Source organism: Macaca fascicularis, chromosome 20, assembly GCF_037993035.2.
Source record: "Macaca fascicularis isolate 582-1 chromosome 20, T2T-MFA8v1.1".
NCBI classification, from domain to species: Eukaryota; Metazoa; Chordata; class Mammalia; order Primates; family Cercopithecidae; genus Macaca; species Macaca fascicularis.
The window spans coordinates 9,283,782-9,301,494 of record NC_088394.1 but is presented as its reverse complement, the minus strand read 5'-3'; the positions used below and the strand labels follow the sequence as shown (position 1 = coordinate 9,301,494).

Genomic DNA, 17,713 nt, shown 5'->3' with positions numbered 1-17,713 from the left:
ACCAAAGCTGCTCTGAAGGATTGATTGGTAACAGCTCAAGGGCACCCAGCTAAGGAAGGGCAGGACTAGGGCATGGGCTTGCGTGTTTGGCTCCATAGGCCCTTTGTGTTCACTGTGCCATGCTTTATTTCAAAGAGATTTCTCTCTCTCTCTACCCCAAACTATGGAACCAGTGGTGTGGCTCCAGAAATAAGAATATGTGGAAGTGGGGCAGGCAGAAGAAGGCATCTTGGAGGGCAACAGAGAGAAATAAAAAGAAGCAAAGGGTCCCAAGACGGTGGCAGGCAGCTTGGCACAGGCAGCTCAGTTGTGGGACTTCAATCTTCTTCCTTATTTCCAGTCCTCTTCCATTATTCATTTGGCAAAACAAATGCTAAATTTCATCAGGTTCAAGCCATGTTTCATCTCTGGGGCTGAAAAGGGGAGGCTGGGCCAGTTCTCACCCAACCATAAAGTCTAGGAGCCAGGGAAGGGCCCCAAGGGGGTCATAATCCCTGGGAGCAATGAGGTTACACAGCTGGATTTATTAATGTAGAGAGACCTCTGAAAAGGGGAATCTGTTGGGGTCATCTAGTATTAGCCCTAACTTCTTTTTGTAACTTAATTTTTAAAAAAATTTCCTTAGGTTATTGGGGAACAGGTGGTGTTTGGTTACATGAGTAAATTTGTTAGTGGTGATTTGTGACTCTCAATGATTGAGAGTCAATCATTGGCCTTTAGGTTGGTATTTGTCTAAAGGCGAGTATGGCAATGGAGAGATTTGTGGGAGAGGAGCAATCAGTACTCCCATTCATCTCAATGGAAGATAATAATAATATTAATGAATAGCCATACCAGGGTGCAGTGGAAAAATTTAAAGGTCTACAAATGGCAGCTCTTCAGGGATCATATCTTTTCTAACGGCCTCTCTCATAGTTGCCTGTTTGTGATGGGAAAAAGCAGAGACTGTCTGCCTCTTCCATTACCAGTAACCAGTTCCTAATTCCTCATCCTGTCATGCCAGGTGTAGGCGTATTTCAGAGACAGAATGTAGAGCCCCGAAATGCTGGCGGGCAAGGACTAGGGATGGGGACGGAAGGACCCCAATGGAGTCATAATTCCTTGGAGCAAGGAGTTTACACAGCTGGATTTATTAATGTAGAGAGAGCTCTGCAAAGGGGAATCTGTTGGGGTCATCTGGCATTAGCCCTAACTTCTTTTTTTTTAACTTAAATTTTTTATTTCCTTAGGTTATTAGGGAACAGGTGTTTGGTTACATGAGTAAGTTATTTAGTGGTGATTTGTGGGATTTTGGTGCACCCATCACCCAAGCAGTATACCCTGCACACAATTTGTAGTCTTTTATCCCTCACCCTCTTCTCACTTTTTCACTCTGAGCCCTCAAAGTCCATTGTGTCATTCTTAGGCCTTTGCATCCTCATAGCTTAGCTCCCACTTAGGAGTGAGGACATGCGATGTTTGGTGTTCCATTCCTGAACTACTTCAGTTAGAATAATAGTCTCCAATCTCATCCAGGTTGCTGCAAATGCCATTAATTAATTCCTTTTTAGGAATGAGTAGTATTTCATTGTATATCTATATATTTCATCGTATATCTATACCACAGTTTATTCACTCACTGAATAGTATTCCATCATATATATATATATGTATGTATATATATAATATTACAGCTTCTTTATCCAAACTAACAAACACAGCCCTAACTTCTGATTATCGCAAAGCATTTTCCTTTGGGGAACTGCCCCTCCCTGGTTCCTAGTCTTTATGGTTGGATAAGAACTGACCCAGCCTCCCCTTTTCAGCCCCAGGGATGAAACATGACTTGAGCCTGATGAATTTGCATGCATCACTCCTTGAGTCACTACAATTGGTACAGGGATGGTCAAAGAAGAGACCTTGAGGTTGTTAAATTAAAGGTTTGGAGAAGGCAAGCAATGAGAAATAAGAATGACCATGGTGAATTCGTGGGTTAGAGGTATTCCTCTTCCTTTACGTCTTACTGGACAGTCACTTTATCAACAACTTTTGGTTCAGCCTCCCAGATTGTCAGCTTGGCTATTCTAACTGGCAGATTATTCAATCTTTTATTTATCTACCTTCTCAGGGTACATTTCCATGGCACGGTGCTGGGTAGGTATTAGTTGAATGCACGAATGGAGGCTGGGTGTTACCTCCTACGCGCTATGCCTACAAATCAGGTTGCTCTCTTCATATGGATGGTGGTACTTACCCATGGTTTATCATGGTGGTTAAAATAGCCTAGGTGTGGCTAATCGAGTAGAAAGTGACAACCTCAGGGAGAATCTCACAATTCTACTATTATAGAAAAACAAGGTCAGGCATTGTGACTCATGCCTGTAATCCCAGCACTTTGGGAGACTGAGGTGGGCAGATTACTTGAGGCCAGGAGTTTGAGACCAGCCTGGACAACTTGATGAAACCCCAGCTCTACAAAACATACAAAAATTAGCATGGACATAGCCTGTGTCTGTAATCTCAGCTACTGGGAGGTTGAGTGAGGTAGGAGGATTGCTTGAGCCCAGGAGGCAGAAGCTGTAGTGAGCCATGATAGCACCATTACACTCCAGCCTGGGTGACCTTGCCAAGAAAAAAAAAGAGAGAAACTAGTTATGGAAATGACAATATTTAGTATTATTTGCATGAAACAAAGTAAGAAATAGATTGGTCATGAAATAAAAAATGCAGTGAAATTTAAAGAAATATTACATTTAGGTATAAATTGCAGCTTTCTTCTTAATACCCATTGCTATTTACCCCAGTCTCTGGCTTATACTATCACAGACTGGAGTTTAAAACTTACGTTGACTTAGGTTCCAGGACAATGTTTCTCAAAGGGTGGTCCATGAACCACCTGCACTGAACAAACTGAACTGGGATCTCTAGGGTGAGGCAAGAACCTACGTTTGAAAGACACTCCTAGGTGAGCTTATGCACGAGAATCCCTGGGAACAATGTTCTGAATTCATTCCTGAACGGGCATTATGGTGCGTGTTTCTCATGGCCATGCATATCTGAACTCAGTGTGATTCTGTATTATCAAGGGGAAAGGGTGGAGGAGAAAGACAAACACAACCTCTCTTAGAACAAGGCAAACAGATGAGCTCATAAAGCAAGGTGCTATGGGAAAGCATGAAAGGTGAGATGAATTCTGCCTCAAAGGACTTTAATGAGGATTAAAGAAGAAAGGTGGGTTTAGAGTGAGATTTGCAGGATATTGAGGTCATGTGGTGTGGAAAAGGAGTCCCCAAAGGAAAAAAAAAGGAGGAATGGGTTATAAGATCTGGGCAAAAAGGAATGTGTAACACCACAGTCTGCTCCACAGGCTGCAGAAATAGCTTGAGTAAGGGATGATGATAAAAACAGACAAACGTGGACTATGTTTTTTTAGTATTGAATGTGTGGCAGGAGCATTGCAAATATCAAGAATAGAGGGATAAAGCTGGAATTGTGGACAGGAACAGTAAAGATCCTGAACATCATGCTGGCAATGGAAAGCTATTTGTTAAATACATAACATCAAATTTGCCATTTTAACCACTTTTAAGTGTCCAGCTCAGTGGCATTAAGCAAATTCAGATTGTTGTACAACCATCACCACCATCCATCTAAAACTCTGCACCCATTCAACATGAACTCCCCATTCTCTCTCCTCCCAGGCCCTGGTAACCTTTATTTTACCTTCTGTCTCCACAAATTTGACTATTCTAGATACCTCATATAAGCAAATTATACAATATTTGTCCTTTTGCGTCTGGCTTATTTCATTTAGCATAATGTCTTGGGAAGTTTCATTCATGTAGCAAGTATCTGACTTTCCTTTATTTATTTATTTATTTTATTTTTAATTTTTATTTTTGAGATGGAATCTCGCTCTGTTGCCCAGGCTGGAGTGCAGTGGCGCAATCTCAGCTCACTGCAACTTTTGCCTCCTGCTTCAGTCTCCTGAGTAGCTGGGACTACAGGCACGTGCCACCATACCCAGCTAATCTTTTTCTGTGTTTTTAGTAGAGACAGGGTTTCATCGTGTTAGCCAGGATGGTCTCAATCTCTTGACCTCATGATCCGCCCACCTTGGCCTCCCAAAGTGCTGGGATTACAGGTGTGAGCCACCGCGCCCGGCCCAACTTCCCTTTATTTTTAAGGCTAAATAGTATTCCTTTGTAGATGCATACAAAACATTTTTTAAATCCACTCATCCATTGATGGACATTTGGTTTCTCATTTAATGTTTTTGAAACAAGGACTGTTAACATCTGGGAATTGATGGAGAAATAGGTATTAGGCAGGTTTTTTGTTTTGTTTTGGTTTGTTTTTTTGAGACAGGGTCTCACTCTGTTGTCCATGCCGGAGTGCAGTGGAGCCATCTCAGCTCACTGCACCCTCCACCTCCTGGGCTCAAGCAATCCTCCCACCTCATCCTCCTGAGTAGCAGGGACTACAGGTGTGCCTCATCACTTCTGGCTAATTCAAAACATTTTTTTTTTTTTTTCCATAGAGACAGGCTTTCACAATATCTCCCAGGCTGGTCTTGAACTCATGAGCTCAAGCGATCCTCCCAAGGGGGTAGGTATTTAGAATGAGGAAGGTACTGCAAGGTCTTCTTTGTGGCCAGACGAAGACTCTGGGCTCTGGCTAACCAAAAGAGATAAATATCAACTAGTAATGACTGCATGGCTACTGTGTTGAAAAATCCCCGTGATTGATTAGCTATGCCTTCCACACTCATGGAGGGAGGAGTGACACCTGCCAGGTATGTGCATTCCTGGTCTAAATTGTTTGAACTTGGGTTATCTTCGTAGCCCCACTGGGGAAAGAGGTAGCATCTCTAACCCTTTAACCAGAGACAAGGGAGGATCTTGGCAGTGTCTGAAGGGTCATTTCCAGCTTCCGATTATAGCTCTGGCTTAAGAGGCATGAACAATTCAGCCTCCGCCCTTGGCAATATCTCGAACTGAAGAATCAATGGTTTTTTTATTTTGTTTTCTCTTTCCTCTGCTGAATCATCAGTGGTGAGAATGATGATGAGTGGTGAGAGTGCTGGGATTCTTGATCACAGGAATCCGGGTGAGTTCTTCTTCCAGAAAATAAGCATCTGCTTTTTGACCCAAAACTTGTATCAAAGTGAACTTTCTGGGACGGGATGCTTTTGAAAAGCAGGGAGTTTTCATTTGTGCCTGTCACCCCAAGCTATGTTGATTGATTCATTCATTTGTAATGGGCTTCCCCGATTTTTCTAGCAATTCTTCTCTCTTTTTCTGTGGTGACAGTGCTTTGCTTTTCCCCAGGGGAAGTGCTGCTCTTCTATTCTCTCTGGCCTCAGTGGGGCTTTCCATCAAGGTGTCCTGCCCAGTTCCAGCTCCCAGCCACAAAGATGGTTCCAGGATGAAGACTGGCCAGTCAGAGTTTTTTACATCCCTGGCCCCAGAGAGTGATTCAGGGAGAAAATCATGTCCCAAACATGTCCTTTGAGAGTTTACACTCATGCATGGCAAAAGTAGAGATCTTTCACTTAGGTCAGGGATTGGCAAACTTTTTTTCTGTAAAGGGCCGGATGGTAAATATTTTAGGCTTTTTGGGCTATTCAGTCTGTGTTGCAGCTACTCAATGCTGCTGCCTCTAGTGTAAAAGTATCCATAGACTATAGATACTTCAATGAATGGGTGTGGCTGTATTCTAATAAAACTTTATTTACAAAAATGAGCAACGGGCCTCATTTGACCCATTGGGAATCCTTGTCTTAAACTAAAACCATTGGAATGTAGGAATCTAGGACCTACCTCATGAAGAGAGCCATCTTGAAATGAACTCAGGGGAAAAATTAAGAGAGAATGAGCTTGGACAACAGTCGCTGACTCCTGGATTTAGCCATGCCTGAAGGCAGCTGCCCCTTGGACAAGCCAGTTATGTCATCCAACATGATCTTTTACTGCTGGTGGTAATTTGATATGGGTTCTTTCATTAAAGAGAGTCCTGGCTCCTAGGGACCTCTCCAGCCATCTGGTCTGGGAGTCTTAAAATTGTACAATGAACTGGAAAGGCCCATCAACAACCAAGCAGGAAGAGGACAGGGACTTTTCAAAATCTGAGTTCAGAGGCCTCCACTGAACTTTCCCATTGGCCAGAAGCAGGGAGGCTGATCTTGTCCACATATCCCCTGCCCCCACCCAAGTCCTATATATTCTTTCAACCATTTATTGAGTGCCTAGTATTTGCCAGTCCCTGTGGCTTGACCTAGAAGGAAGGGAAGAATGGACACATGTTCCATTGTATAGCACATGCCCAGTGTGTGTGCTGTGGGCACCTGCATACCATATTTCATGCCATCCTTCCAGCAGCCCGAAGAAATAGGATTGTTATTTCTATCTTGCACATAAGAAATCATCAGCAATAGAGCTGAAGAGGGTTAAGTGATTTGCTCAAAGTAACGCAGATAGAAAGTGACGGATCTAGGATATAAACCCAGCTCTGGAAGTTCAATCCATTTACCCCACCAATACCATTGCTGTCTTCCCTAAGAAGAGGCCGAGAGTGCCGGCTCTGGTCCTTGTCATAGAAAAAGCACATTTATAATAAGCCTGCATCTTACACGGATGAGGAAAAGAGTGAAGGAAAGTCAACGGCACCTGTCACCTGGCTCACCGGGAGCATTATAAACAAGCGTGGGCCCGTTAGCTGTAAATACAGACCGGCTATTCTTTCAAGTAAATTGGTAGTGCTGTATTAGAAAATCTCTCTCTGCAAAATGCTAGCAATGCAGTGGTGCTTAAATTTTATGTATGCAAGATGATGACTAGATATATAAAATGGGAAGAAAAAAAATCTGCAACTGACAAGAGTTGGATACATAATTATTATTTTTTCCCCTCTCTCCCAGTTTCTTTCCCAAACAGTTCTGGAGTGAGAGTTTCCTTATGGAGAAAGTTAACAATAAAACTGCTGACTGTAAGTGGGTACAGGGCACTGTATGTTTCTCAGCATGTGGGGATGCTGAGAAACTGGCAATCTCTGCTTTTCTGGAGAAGAATCAAAGACTTTTGTCACTGGTAACATTGCAGCCTATTTAAAAATAGTGATGGTTCTTACCAAATGGATGGAGTCTGTCTTTGTCGTCCAGGCTGGAGTGCAGTTGCACAATCTCAGTTCACTGCAACCTCTGCCACCTGGGCTCAAGCGATTCTTCTGCCTCAGCCTCTAGAGTGCTGGGATTACAGGTGCCCCCCGCCACACTCAGCTAATTTTTGTATTCGTAGTAAAGATGGGGTTTCATTATGTTGGCCAGGCTGGTCTTGAACTCCTGACCTCAAGTGATCTGCCTGCCTCGGCCTCCCAAAGTGCTGGAATTACAGGTGTGAGCCACTGTGTCGGTCCTGTTAATTGATATTGATGCTACCTCCTTCCACTCCAAAGATGCCACTTGCAGACATGCATAAATAGTCAGTTTTCAGAGTCCACTTGTGAGATAAGGTTTTGATGGGGACATGAGGGGCTCTTCCCAGACCACGCCCACTGCAGTGCCTGGATCAGGAAGAGCCTTGGGTTCTTCAACGAATGAATCATGCTTGTGTACAAGGTCAGCCTGGTCAAACCCTCATTTTCATGAGCAACCGCAAATGTCCTGTCTTATCAGGATCCCAGCGAGGGAATAAGCAATAATGGTAGCAGTTTTACTCTTGACTGCTGCTTTGCAAAATCACCATTTCATCTCACCTTGTCCTTCCCTCTCCTTGTCTTTCTGTCTTCCCCTCTGTTCCGCAGAGCCAGCCTCTCCCGTTTGCTCTTAAAATTAAAAGGGACTAGCAAATGGCTAGGCAGCCTTGACACACTCTTGCAGCATCAAACACTCTGGTTGGTTTGGGGCTGCTTCTGCCAGGGGCAATCAGCCCTGAAAGTTCGAAACAGTTGTCTAACAGGAAGTTTCAGGCCTCACCATCTGTGGGCTGGGGCACCGCTGTTGAGAATAATGTCAGGCAGCCTGTGCCATCTTCAGATTCAGCAGAAAAAGAAAACACAATAAAGATATTTTCATTTGCAGAAATAAAAAGAGATCAGCTTCAGGCTGTGAACTGGTGCAGCATCTGAGCAAATCTAACAAGATGAGTTCATCTTGAAGGAATAGAGGGAAGCTATTTAGAGTGTTAGCTCTGAAGTTGGGTGAGAATCCTAGCTCCACCACATTGAGACTCTTACTGAAACTCTAATACTTGTTTTTCCCATCTGTGAAATGGGTTATTCGGTCCTTAGCCCATAGCAGAGAGGAATCCATTTCTGAGAATGGTTTTATGGCCCTCTTGGGGTGAGAGGCTAGAGGAGGGTGAACCCTTGAGTGAAGCTGCTGGAGGCACCATATCGGTATAGACTCTGTCAATATTTGCTGCAAAGAAACTCACAATGTTTGTAAAGTTTGTAAAATCAAAAACTGATTTTGAAAAGACCTATATATTCCACATCTTTCAGTTGAAGAAACTCTGGGTTTGTGACCTTGTGCAAATCGCTTTAATATCTCCATGCCTCACTTTTCTTAAACGTAAAATGGAAGTTACTAGTGCTTACCTCATAAAATTGTGTGGATTTGGCCGGGCGCGGTGGTTCACGTCTGTAATCCCAGAACTTTGGGAGGCCGAGGCGGGCGGATCACGAGGTCAGGATATCGAGACCATCTGACCAACATGGTGAAACCCTGTCTCTACTAAAAATACAATTAGCCAGGCGTGGTGGCATGTGCCTCTAATCCTAGCTACTGGGGAGGCTGAGGCAGGAGAATCGCTTGAACCCAGGAGGCAGAGGTTGCAGTGAGCCAAGATTGGCCACTACTGCACTCCAGCCTGGTCGACAGAGCAAGATTCCGTCTAAAAAAAAAATTATGTGGATTTAATGAGTCAAGACAAATGAAACACTTAGATTAGTGCCTGACATACAGTATGTGCCTAATAAATTAGATATGGTTGTTAGATTGTCATCGGTACTCTTGTTTGCAAATGGCCAGCCTGACTGGATTCATCTAGGGCAACAGATGGTGTGTGGATTATGGGCATAGTAACCCAACTACGGACAGGATGGAAATACAGCAAGAGAGGGGTTCTCTTTCTCCTCCTACCTCTCAGCTTTCTTCTATATTCCTGCCAAGCATTTATTTTGTCTTTCTGAGAATGGCTTTCATTAGCCCCCATGGCCACCAATAGGTAAAAGTTAGACTTTTCTTAGGTTTTCCACCAGAGAGGGCAGTATCCCACTTCCAGGCCCAGGTAGAAAAATCCTGGGGAAGAGGAATGATTGGGTTGGATTCTATCACGTTCCTGCCTCTTAGACCAATCACTGTGGCCAGGGTGGTGAGGTCCTATGATTGGCTGAGTTTTAATCACATGACTGTTGGACGTCGTATAATTGGCTCAGTTTTAATCACATGACTAAGGTCCCATGATGGGCTCAGATTCAATCGCATGACTTTTCTCAGGGACTGTATGTATGATTGATATGAAAGAAAGAGCATTTCCCCAAAGAAAGGACATGCGGGACAGACAGAGGAATGGATGTCTGTTATAGTAGAAGAAGAGCCCAGCATATTTTCTAGCATGCAGCAAGACCTCAGCAGATCAGCCTTCATCTGTTAGTCCCAGCCTCAAGGGTCCTTCTCTGTAAAATGGGCATCTCCTATTACTACTAGTGAGGATGAAATAACATACTTTAGTACCTAGTAGTGCAGAAACGTATTAGGTGCTTTGTGAATTTCTTTGTCCTTCCCCTTTCTACAGCCAGAGATGAAGGAAGACCACCATATGAATAACTCAAATTATACACTGCTGGTGGGCATGTAAATTAGTTCGGCTGCTGTGGAAGGCAGTTTGGCGATTTCTCAAAGAACTAAAAATAGAACTACAGTTGGATTCAAGAATCCTATTACTGGGTATATACCCACAGGATCACAAATCATCCTGCCAAAAAGATATATATTCTTGTATGTTCATCACAGCATTATTCACACAGCAAAGATGTGGAATCAACCTAGATGTCCATCAGTGGTGGGCTGGATAAAGAAAATGTGGTGCATATACACCATGGAATACCATGCAGCCATGAAAAAGAACGAAATCATGCCTTTTGCGGCAACATGGATGCAGCCGGAGGTCATTCCCCCAAGCAAATCAATGCAGAAACAACATCAAATACCACATGCTCTCACTTATAAGTGGAAGCTACACATCGGGTGCACATGGACATAAAGATGAGAACGACAGGCACTGGGGACTACCAGAGTGGGAAGGGATGGAGGGGGTAAACGCTGACAAACTAGGTTGGGTACTATCTACGCTCATTACCTGGGTGATGAGTTCAGCCATACCCCAAACCTCAGCATCATACAATATACCCAGGTAACAAACCTGCACATGTACCCCCTGAAACGAAATTAAAAAGTGAAAAAGAAAAAATACCCAAAGCTTCTGAAGGAAATGTGCTTGAGAGCTGCCTCCCTGCACGACCTCAGAAACTCCAAAGCAAATGTAAGTTGAGAAACACTGCACTTACCACTTAGTAATTAGGCCGTGATTGTTGTTTATCTGTGCGCTGTACTGTAACTCCCTCTGCCTGAGGCTGGTGCTGGAGCTCGGAAAATACAATTTCCTCCAAACTAATTTAGTTTTAAGAGGAAAATGAAAGTTTAAAGTAGTTTAATGTTTCAGCAAAACCATAATGGCTGGGGAAGATTGGACGATGTGAACCAATAAAGCACCCTAATTCTGATAATAACTCAAGGCTTAACTCTTCCCACATCAAAACCTATCCTGAAGCTGACACTTGGCACGGGACAACATGGCTTCAGCTGATGGTTGAGCAGTCATTCTTCTTTATTTACTTTAATTTATGTATTTTTAATCAACAGCATCACTTTTGACTTTATAGTAGAGTCGTAAAGACACAGCTGTTAATATCATTTATGGAGCCCTGTAGTTACACCTTTAGAGACGACCTCAGGATTTATTCGTTTCCATCTGCAAGTTTTCCCCAGACCTAGGGTTCTCAGGAGGAGTCTCATCCTCGGGCTGAACATGTAAGATAGTTGTTGAAAATCCCCGAGTCAAAACATTAGTTCTAAAACTTGAAACCTCTGAGAGTCTCAGTTTCTCATGTACAAAATAGGCAGAAAGAGAAGGAATTTGTAGGGTTGTTGTGAGAATTAAATGGGATAGTGGTGATACTAGGCACTTGGCCAATAAGAGTGAAGTGGTGGGTTGTGGGGGAGAGAGAGAGAGAGAGAGTAAGAGAGAAGGGAGAGCAGGAGGGAGAACTAAGAACACAGCATCCATTCTTTTGCTACACATTTTTATTTTTTTTTCAACTTTTATTTTAGATTCAGGGGGTATATATGCAGGTTTTGTTTGTTTGTTTTTAACCTGGTATATTGTGTGATGCTGAGGTTTGGTGTGTGATTGAATCCATAACCCAGGTAGTAAGCACAGTATCCAATAGTTAGTTTTTCTAAACCTTGTCCCCCCTGTTCTCCCTACTCTAGTGGTGTGCAGTGGCTATTGTTCCCGTTTTTATGTCCATGGGTACCCAATATTTAGCTCCCACATATAAGTCAAAACATCTGGTATTTGGTTTTCTGTTCTTGTGTTAATTTGCTTAGGATAATTGCCTCCACCTACATTCATATTTCTGCAAAGGACATGATTTTTGCTTTTTTTTGTGTGTGGCTGCATAGTATTCCATGGTACACATTTTCTTTATCCAGCCCATCATGGATGGGCCCCTAGGTTGATTTCATTGCTATTGTGTATTGTCTTTGCTATTGTGAATACTGCTTTGATGACTGTGTGAGTGTACGTGTCTGTTTGGTAGAAAGATTTATTTTCCTTTGGGTATATACCCAATAATGGGGTTGCTGGGCTGAATGGTTGTTCTAAGTTCCTTGAGAACTCTCCAAAGTGCTTTCCGCAAACAACTAATTTACATTTTCATCAACAGAGGTTAAGTCTTCCCTTTTCTCCACAGCCCCACCAGCATCTGCATTTTTTGACTTTTTAATAATAGCCATTACGATTGGTGTCAGTTGATGTTTCATCGTGGTTTTGATTTTTTGCCACACTCCATGGCTGGCATTATCACAGTACCTGAAGATCCGTGAAGCCACAGAACATGGAACCTGACTCAAAGAGTTTCCGGTCTCACTGGGGATATAAGCAAGCAATCAGAGGATCTCAGTCCTTCAGTGCTCAGTGCTGCAGTGTTCTCATTTCTAAAATGGGAATAATCCTGGAACCAGTTTCGTAGGGTTGTTGGTGGATTCAACGTGTCAAGCTTTTAGAAGAGGCTCTGGCATATAATTAGTGCTCAGGGCATATTGGTTGGCTTTTTATTTTCTTACAGGAAAGCAATTTATTAACAGAAAAATATTTTGAGGATTTCTGTCCACAGACGGCAACCACAGTGACCCCCCCTTCCTGTGAGTGCTGTCGGAGGGGACTGGAGTGACGTATTCATTCTGCCAGATCTTCATACCTGAGCAGGCAAGGGGCTCTGAGGGACATCTGGGCCCCAGGTCCAGGGGTCTTGTTCTTATTTCCTCCTGTGGCCCGGAGTTTCATGTGTAAGGCAGAGATGCCCCGCTCCTTGCACCTCTGGGCTACATCCTGGGTGGCCAGCATGGCAGCATATGGTGAGGATTCATCTGGGCCTGCCTTCACCTTCATCCCACCAGTAACAAGACAAAGGGTTTCTTTACCAGAAAGATCTAAAAGAACAAAAATCATGCCCTTTGCAGCAAATGGATGCAACTGGAGGCTGCATCTTCCAGCCATGGACAAAAGTGACATGGACCAAAGTGTCAATGAAGGATGCAAAAATTTGACAGACACCAAATACATTCTCTCTCCTACACCCACCTGAGGTCCAAGGCTGATGATTTGCTCTTCCTTTTTTTCTTTCCCTTTCGAGGTGCCATTTCTACATGTCATCTCCCACTTGCTGGATTTTAAGACTGACAGTTCGCAAATGCTCCACATTGACAAGGGTGACCTAGAACTGGCAAATGTCTTAGATGGCCGTTTTTTGAGAATCTCCAGTTCGTGGGGCTGGCAGTGTTCAGCATTCAGAATTTCCTTATATACCAATGCTTGCATCGCTGATCTTGGTTTTGTGTTTTTTAAGTATGTTTATGCATTGATACTGAGAAAACTTCCTTGTGATGATGTGACAAAACTGATTATTATCAAACTTAAAGTATAAAACTTCTACTCCCCCCAGTTAACCACTGTTCTGGTTTCTTTCACGATGTATTAATTTTGCCTCTTTTAGAATTTAATGTAAATGGGATCATGGAGTATGTCTTCTTTTGAGAAAGGCCGATCCCCAGCCAGGTATCTTTGATGCTTATCTGTGTTATGTGATTTGCATTACATGTATCAAACTTTTTATTGCTGAATACTATTCCTTCCTTTCTCAGGGAGAGTGCTACTGGTCTTGGATTTGAGGACCTGGGAATCCATGCCTCTGAACGCTGGTGACCCTTCTAACAGCTCTCAACTCCACCTGGTGGCAGAGAGGTAGGAGAGAGTATGTGTGGGCTTTGGTTCTTGCAGATCTGAGTGACTCTTGTCTCTGCTACTCACCAGTTGTGTGATTCATCATGTTATTAATATATAAGTCCATCCTCAGTTTTTTCACCTGTGAAATAAGCAGGTTGGTACTTAGTGTATGGGTCATTGTCAAGGGTAAGTGAAATAATTTCCACTGTGGCTACTCAAGTCTAAGCTTCTATTATCTTTTGCTGGGGCAACTACCATGGTTTTTATGCTTACTCCTTTGTGCTTTATTATCAGTCTGTTGCCCATACAGTATTTATAGCAATGATTAGTAATGTAGATCAGATCCCATCTTTCTTCTCAAAAACTTCCAATGACTTCCCATCACATCAATTGATTGATTTACAGACAGGGTCTCACTCTGCCACCCAGGCTGGAATGCAGTGGTGCAATCACAGGTTGCTGCAGCCTTGACCTCCTGGGCTCAAGTGATCCTCCCATCTCAGCCTCCTGAGTATCTGGGACCACAGACATGCACCACCATGCTTGGTTAAGTAAAGAACATTGCTTTTTTTAAGAGACAGGGTCTCACTATGTTGCCCAGGCTGGTCTTGAACTCCCGGTCTCAAGTGATCATCCTGCCTTGGCCTCCCAAAGTGCTGGGATTAGAGGCATGAGTAACTGCACCCAGTCCCCGTTGCATTTAAATAATATCCAAGCTCTTTACCTTGGCCTGCCAGGCCCTTCGTCATCTGGCCCGTGCCCTTCTCTCCAACCATATTTCCTGACTCTTCTTCACCATGATGTCCCAGCTGCATTGACCTTCTTTCTGTTCTTTAAAGCTTTGAGCCTGCTTCCAACCTCAGGGTGTCACTCCTGCATAGAATCCATATTCCCTAGATCTTTGTAAAATTAGCTTTTTATCTGGTGTCAGGTCAAGTATCTCCTCTTCAGTTTAAATGTCACCTCTTGCCTGACCAGGCTAAAGTTGACCCCTTCTCCTGTTGTAGTCCATTTCCTTCTCTAGTTACTCAATTTTATTTTCTTCATTGTTGTGTCATCATTAACAGATCCATCTGTTTATGGGTTTACTATCTCCTTCTATCACATAAGTTCCATAAGGACAGAGATCTTGCCTGGGGTGTTCACTGCTGTATCCTCAATATGTAAAAGGGTGCCTGGCACATAGTTGATGCTTAATGAATATTTGTAGAATACATGAATGAAATGATGTCTTCAAGGTGCTAAACAGAAAACACAAAACACAATAGTTGGCTTTCCTATGTTGACTACTGTGATTTAGTTTTATTTATGTACAAATTTAAAGTGTTTCAGTGTTTATTTAGGGAGTCACCCAGACATTCCAACTACTTAGCTCCTTAACAGGCCTGCACGGCTTCTGAACAGCTCTCTCCTTTCTTGACACTTCACTAGAGAGCTCCTTGCTTCTTGGTGGCTTCCATCACCTATCTTGTCTCTTAAAGTTGTAGGTGTTTTAATATTTGGTTTCTATGGCATTTCATGAATGCTCATACAGAGACCAGATATTACAAGGACATTAGATCTGCCACTCCACTGCCGTCTTGGAGGGGGATCCGAGTCTGGATCGCTTTGAATTGTTTGTTGTTTGCATAATGGCTCTCCTTTGTTCTCTGTTAATTGTATTAGAGTACCTTGATTAAACAAATGTGCCTTCAGGCAGTGGAGCCAGTTATAGCACCTCTGTTTGCTAAGCTTTCCATGGAAAAATGTGAAGCATGCATGCTTCCAGTGTTAAAAATACACATTTAGATGTTTAAAGCTGTGGTCAACTTGGGAATTCACATCTCTCAGGACAAAAGTGAAGTTCAAAGAAGCAAGTTGTGTTTCCTTTTAAGGTTATCATTGTGATTGGAGGGGAGTGGATTGAGGAAGTTATTGCATAATCTCACAATTATGTTTGGTCTGTGGTTCACATTTATGGGAACGTAATAGGCAGCCAATAAAATCTTCTAAGATTATGACAGTTGAATGGTCTCTGCCTTGCTTTATGTCTGACCAGGACCCTGATGACTATAACTATGTGGTAGGATAGGTCTTAGCACCCACTTGACTTTTGTAGCTTTGCTTCCTGCCATTTGTCCTGATATACTCTGTGTTTCAGCCAATTAACTTTTATATGTACATGAGGGGTCTTCAGAAAGTTCAAGGAAATGTATATTTTCCATGCATAATGTAAAAACTATGCTTGGATTTCTTTTTTTTTTTTCCCACCAAAATAAACTTGTTTTAACTTGTTACAGTATGTTTAAACTCAATCTAGTTTTAGACATTCAGAAGAACAAGACATTCATTTGAAAAGAGCCCCTCTCAGAGCAACATAAATTCTGCTAACATTGAAGCAAGAACAGACATCAAATTTATGGTGAGACTTGAGTGGAGGAATGGTGAGATCACTGATGCTGCGTGAAAAGTTTATGGGGACAATGCCCCAAGGAAACCAGCAGTTTACAAATGGATAACTGGTTGTAAGAAGATATGAGATGATGTTGAAGATGAAGCCCACAGTGGCAGACCATCCACATTGATCTGCGAGGAAAAAATTAATCTTGTTATGTCCTAATTGAAGAGAATCAATCGTTAACCACAGAAATAATAGCCAACACCATAGGCATCTCAATTGGTTCAGCTTACACAATTCAGACTCAAAAATTAAAATTGTCCCAGTTACTTGGGAGGCTGAGGCAGGAGAATGGCGTGAACTCGGGAGGCAGAGCTTGTGCTTGAGCAGAGATGGCACCACTGCACTCCAGTCTGGGCAACAGAGCGAGATTCCGTCTCAAAAAAAAAAAAAAAAAAAAAAAAAATTGAAATTGGAGACCGGGCACCGTGGCTTATGCCTCTAATCCCAGCACTTTGGGAAGCCGAGGTGGGCAGATCATGAGGTCAAGAGATCAAGACCATACTGACCAACATGGTGAAACCCTGTCTCTACTAAAAATACAAAAATTAGCTGGGTGTGGTGGTGTGCACGTGTAGTTCCAGCTACTTGGGAGGCTGAGGCAGGAGAATCTCTTGAACTAGGGAGGCAGGAGTTGCGCCATTGCACTCCACCCTGGTGACAGACTGAGACTCCATATCAAAAAAAAAGAAAAAAAAATCGAGCAAACTTTCTACTTGATGGGTGCCAAAACTGTTGTGACCAGATTAGCTGCAGGTAAGAGAAGAGATTTCAATGAAAAATTTAAACAAACGGGATCAAGATCCTAAAGCATTCTCAAAGAACTGTAACAGGACATGAAACACAACTTTATCAGTACAATACTGAAGACAAAACACAATCAAAACAATGGCTACCAAGAGGTGGAAGTGGTCCAGTCAAAGTAAAATGGACTGGTCAAGAGCAAAGGTCAAGGCAATACTTTTTTGAGATGCTCAAGACATTTTGCTTGTTGACTTTTTGGAGGGTCTATGAATGATAATATCTGCTTATTATGAGAGTGTTTTGAGAAAGTTATCCAAAGCTTTAGCAGAAAATCACCTGAGAAAGCTTCACCAGAAATTTCTTCTCTATCTTGACAATGCTGCTGCTCATTCTTCTCATCAAACAAAGGCAATTTTGCAAGTGTTTTGATTGGAAATCATTAGACATCTCCCTTATAGTCCTGATTTGGCTACTTCTGACTTCTTTGTATTTCCTAATCTTAAGAAATCTTTAAAGGGCACTCATTTTTTTCCCCAGTTAATAGTATAAAAAAGACTACATTGAGATGGTTGAATTCCTAGGACTCTCGGTTCTTTAGGGATGGACTAATGGCTGGTATTATTGCTTACAAAAGTGTCCTGAACTTGATGGAAATTATGTTGAGAAATAAAGTTTATATTTTCATTTTTATCTTTTTTTTTTTTTTTGGTTTTTTGAGACAGAGTCTCACTCTGTCACCCAGACTGGAGTGCAGTGGCATGATCTTGGCTCACTGCAACCTCTGCCTCCTGGGTTCTAGTGATTCTCCTGTCTCAGTCTCCCAAGTAGCTGGGATTACAGCTGCCTGCCACCACACCTGGCTAATTTTTAGTAGAGACAGGGTTTCACCATGTTGGCCAGGCTGGTCTTGAACTCCTGGCCTCAAGCAGTCCTCTTCCCTTGGCTTCCCAAAGTGCTGGGATTACAGGTGTGAGCCAACGTGCCCACT

At 42.7% G+C, this 17,713-nt stretch overlaps 1 protein-coding gene and 1 pseudogene across 1 annotated transcript in view; one reads left to right on the top strand and one right to left on the bottom strand.

Annotated features, from left to right (window-relative positions):
- Nucleotides 1–11,962: 11,962 nt before the first annotated feature.
- Nucleotides 11,963–13,139, bottom strand: LOC141409335 (uncharacterized; annotated as a pseudogene).
- A 320-nt stretch (nucleotides 13,140–13,459) lies between these two features.
- LOC135968933 (uncharacterized) overlaps nucleotides 13,460–17,713 on the top strand; it is an 81,549-nt gene continuing 77,295 nt past the window's right edge. The window contains exon 1 of the mRNA XM_065537588.1: nucleotides 13,460–13,562. The gene's annotated coding sequence lies outside the window, so the exon portion shown is untranslated. The remainder of the gene's footprint in view (nucleotides 13,563–17,713) is intronic.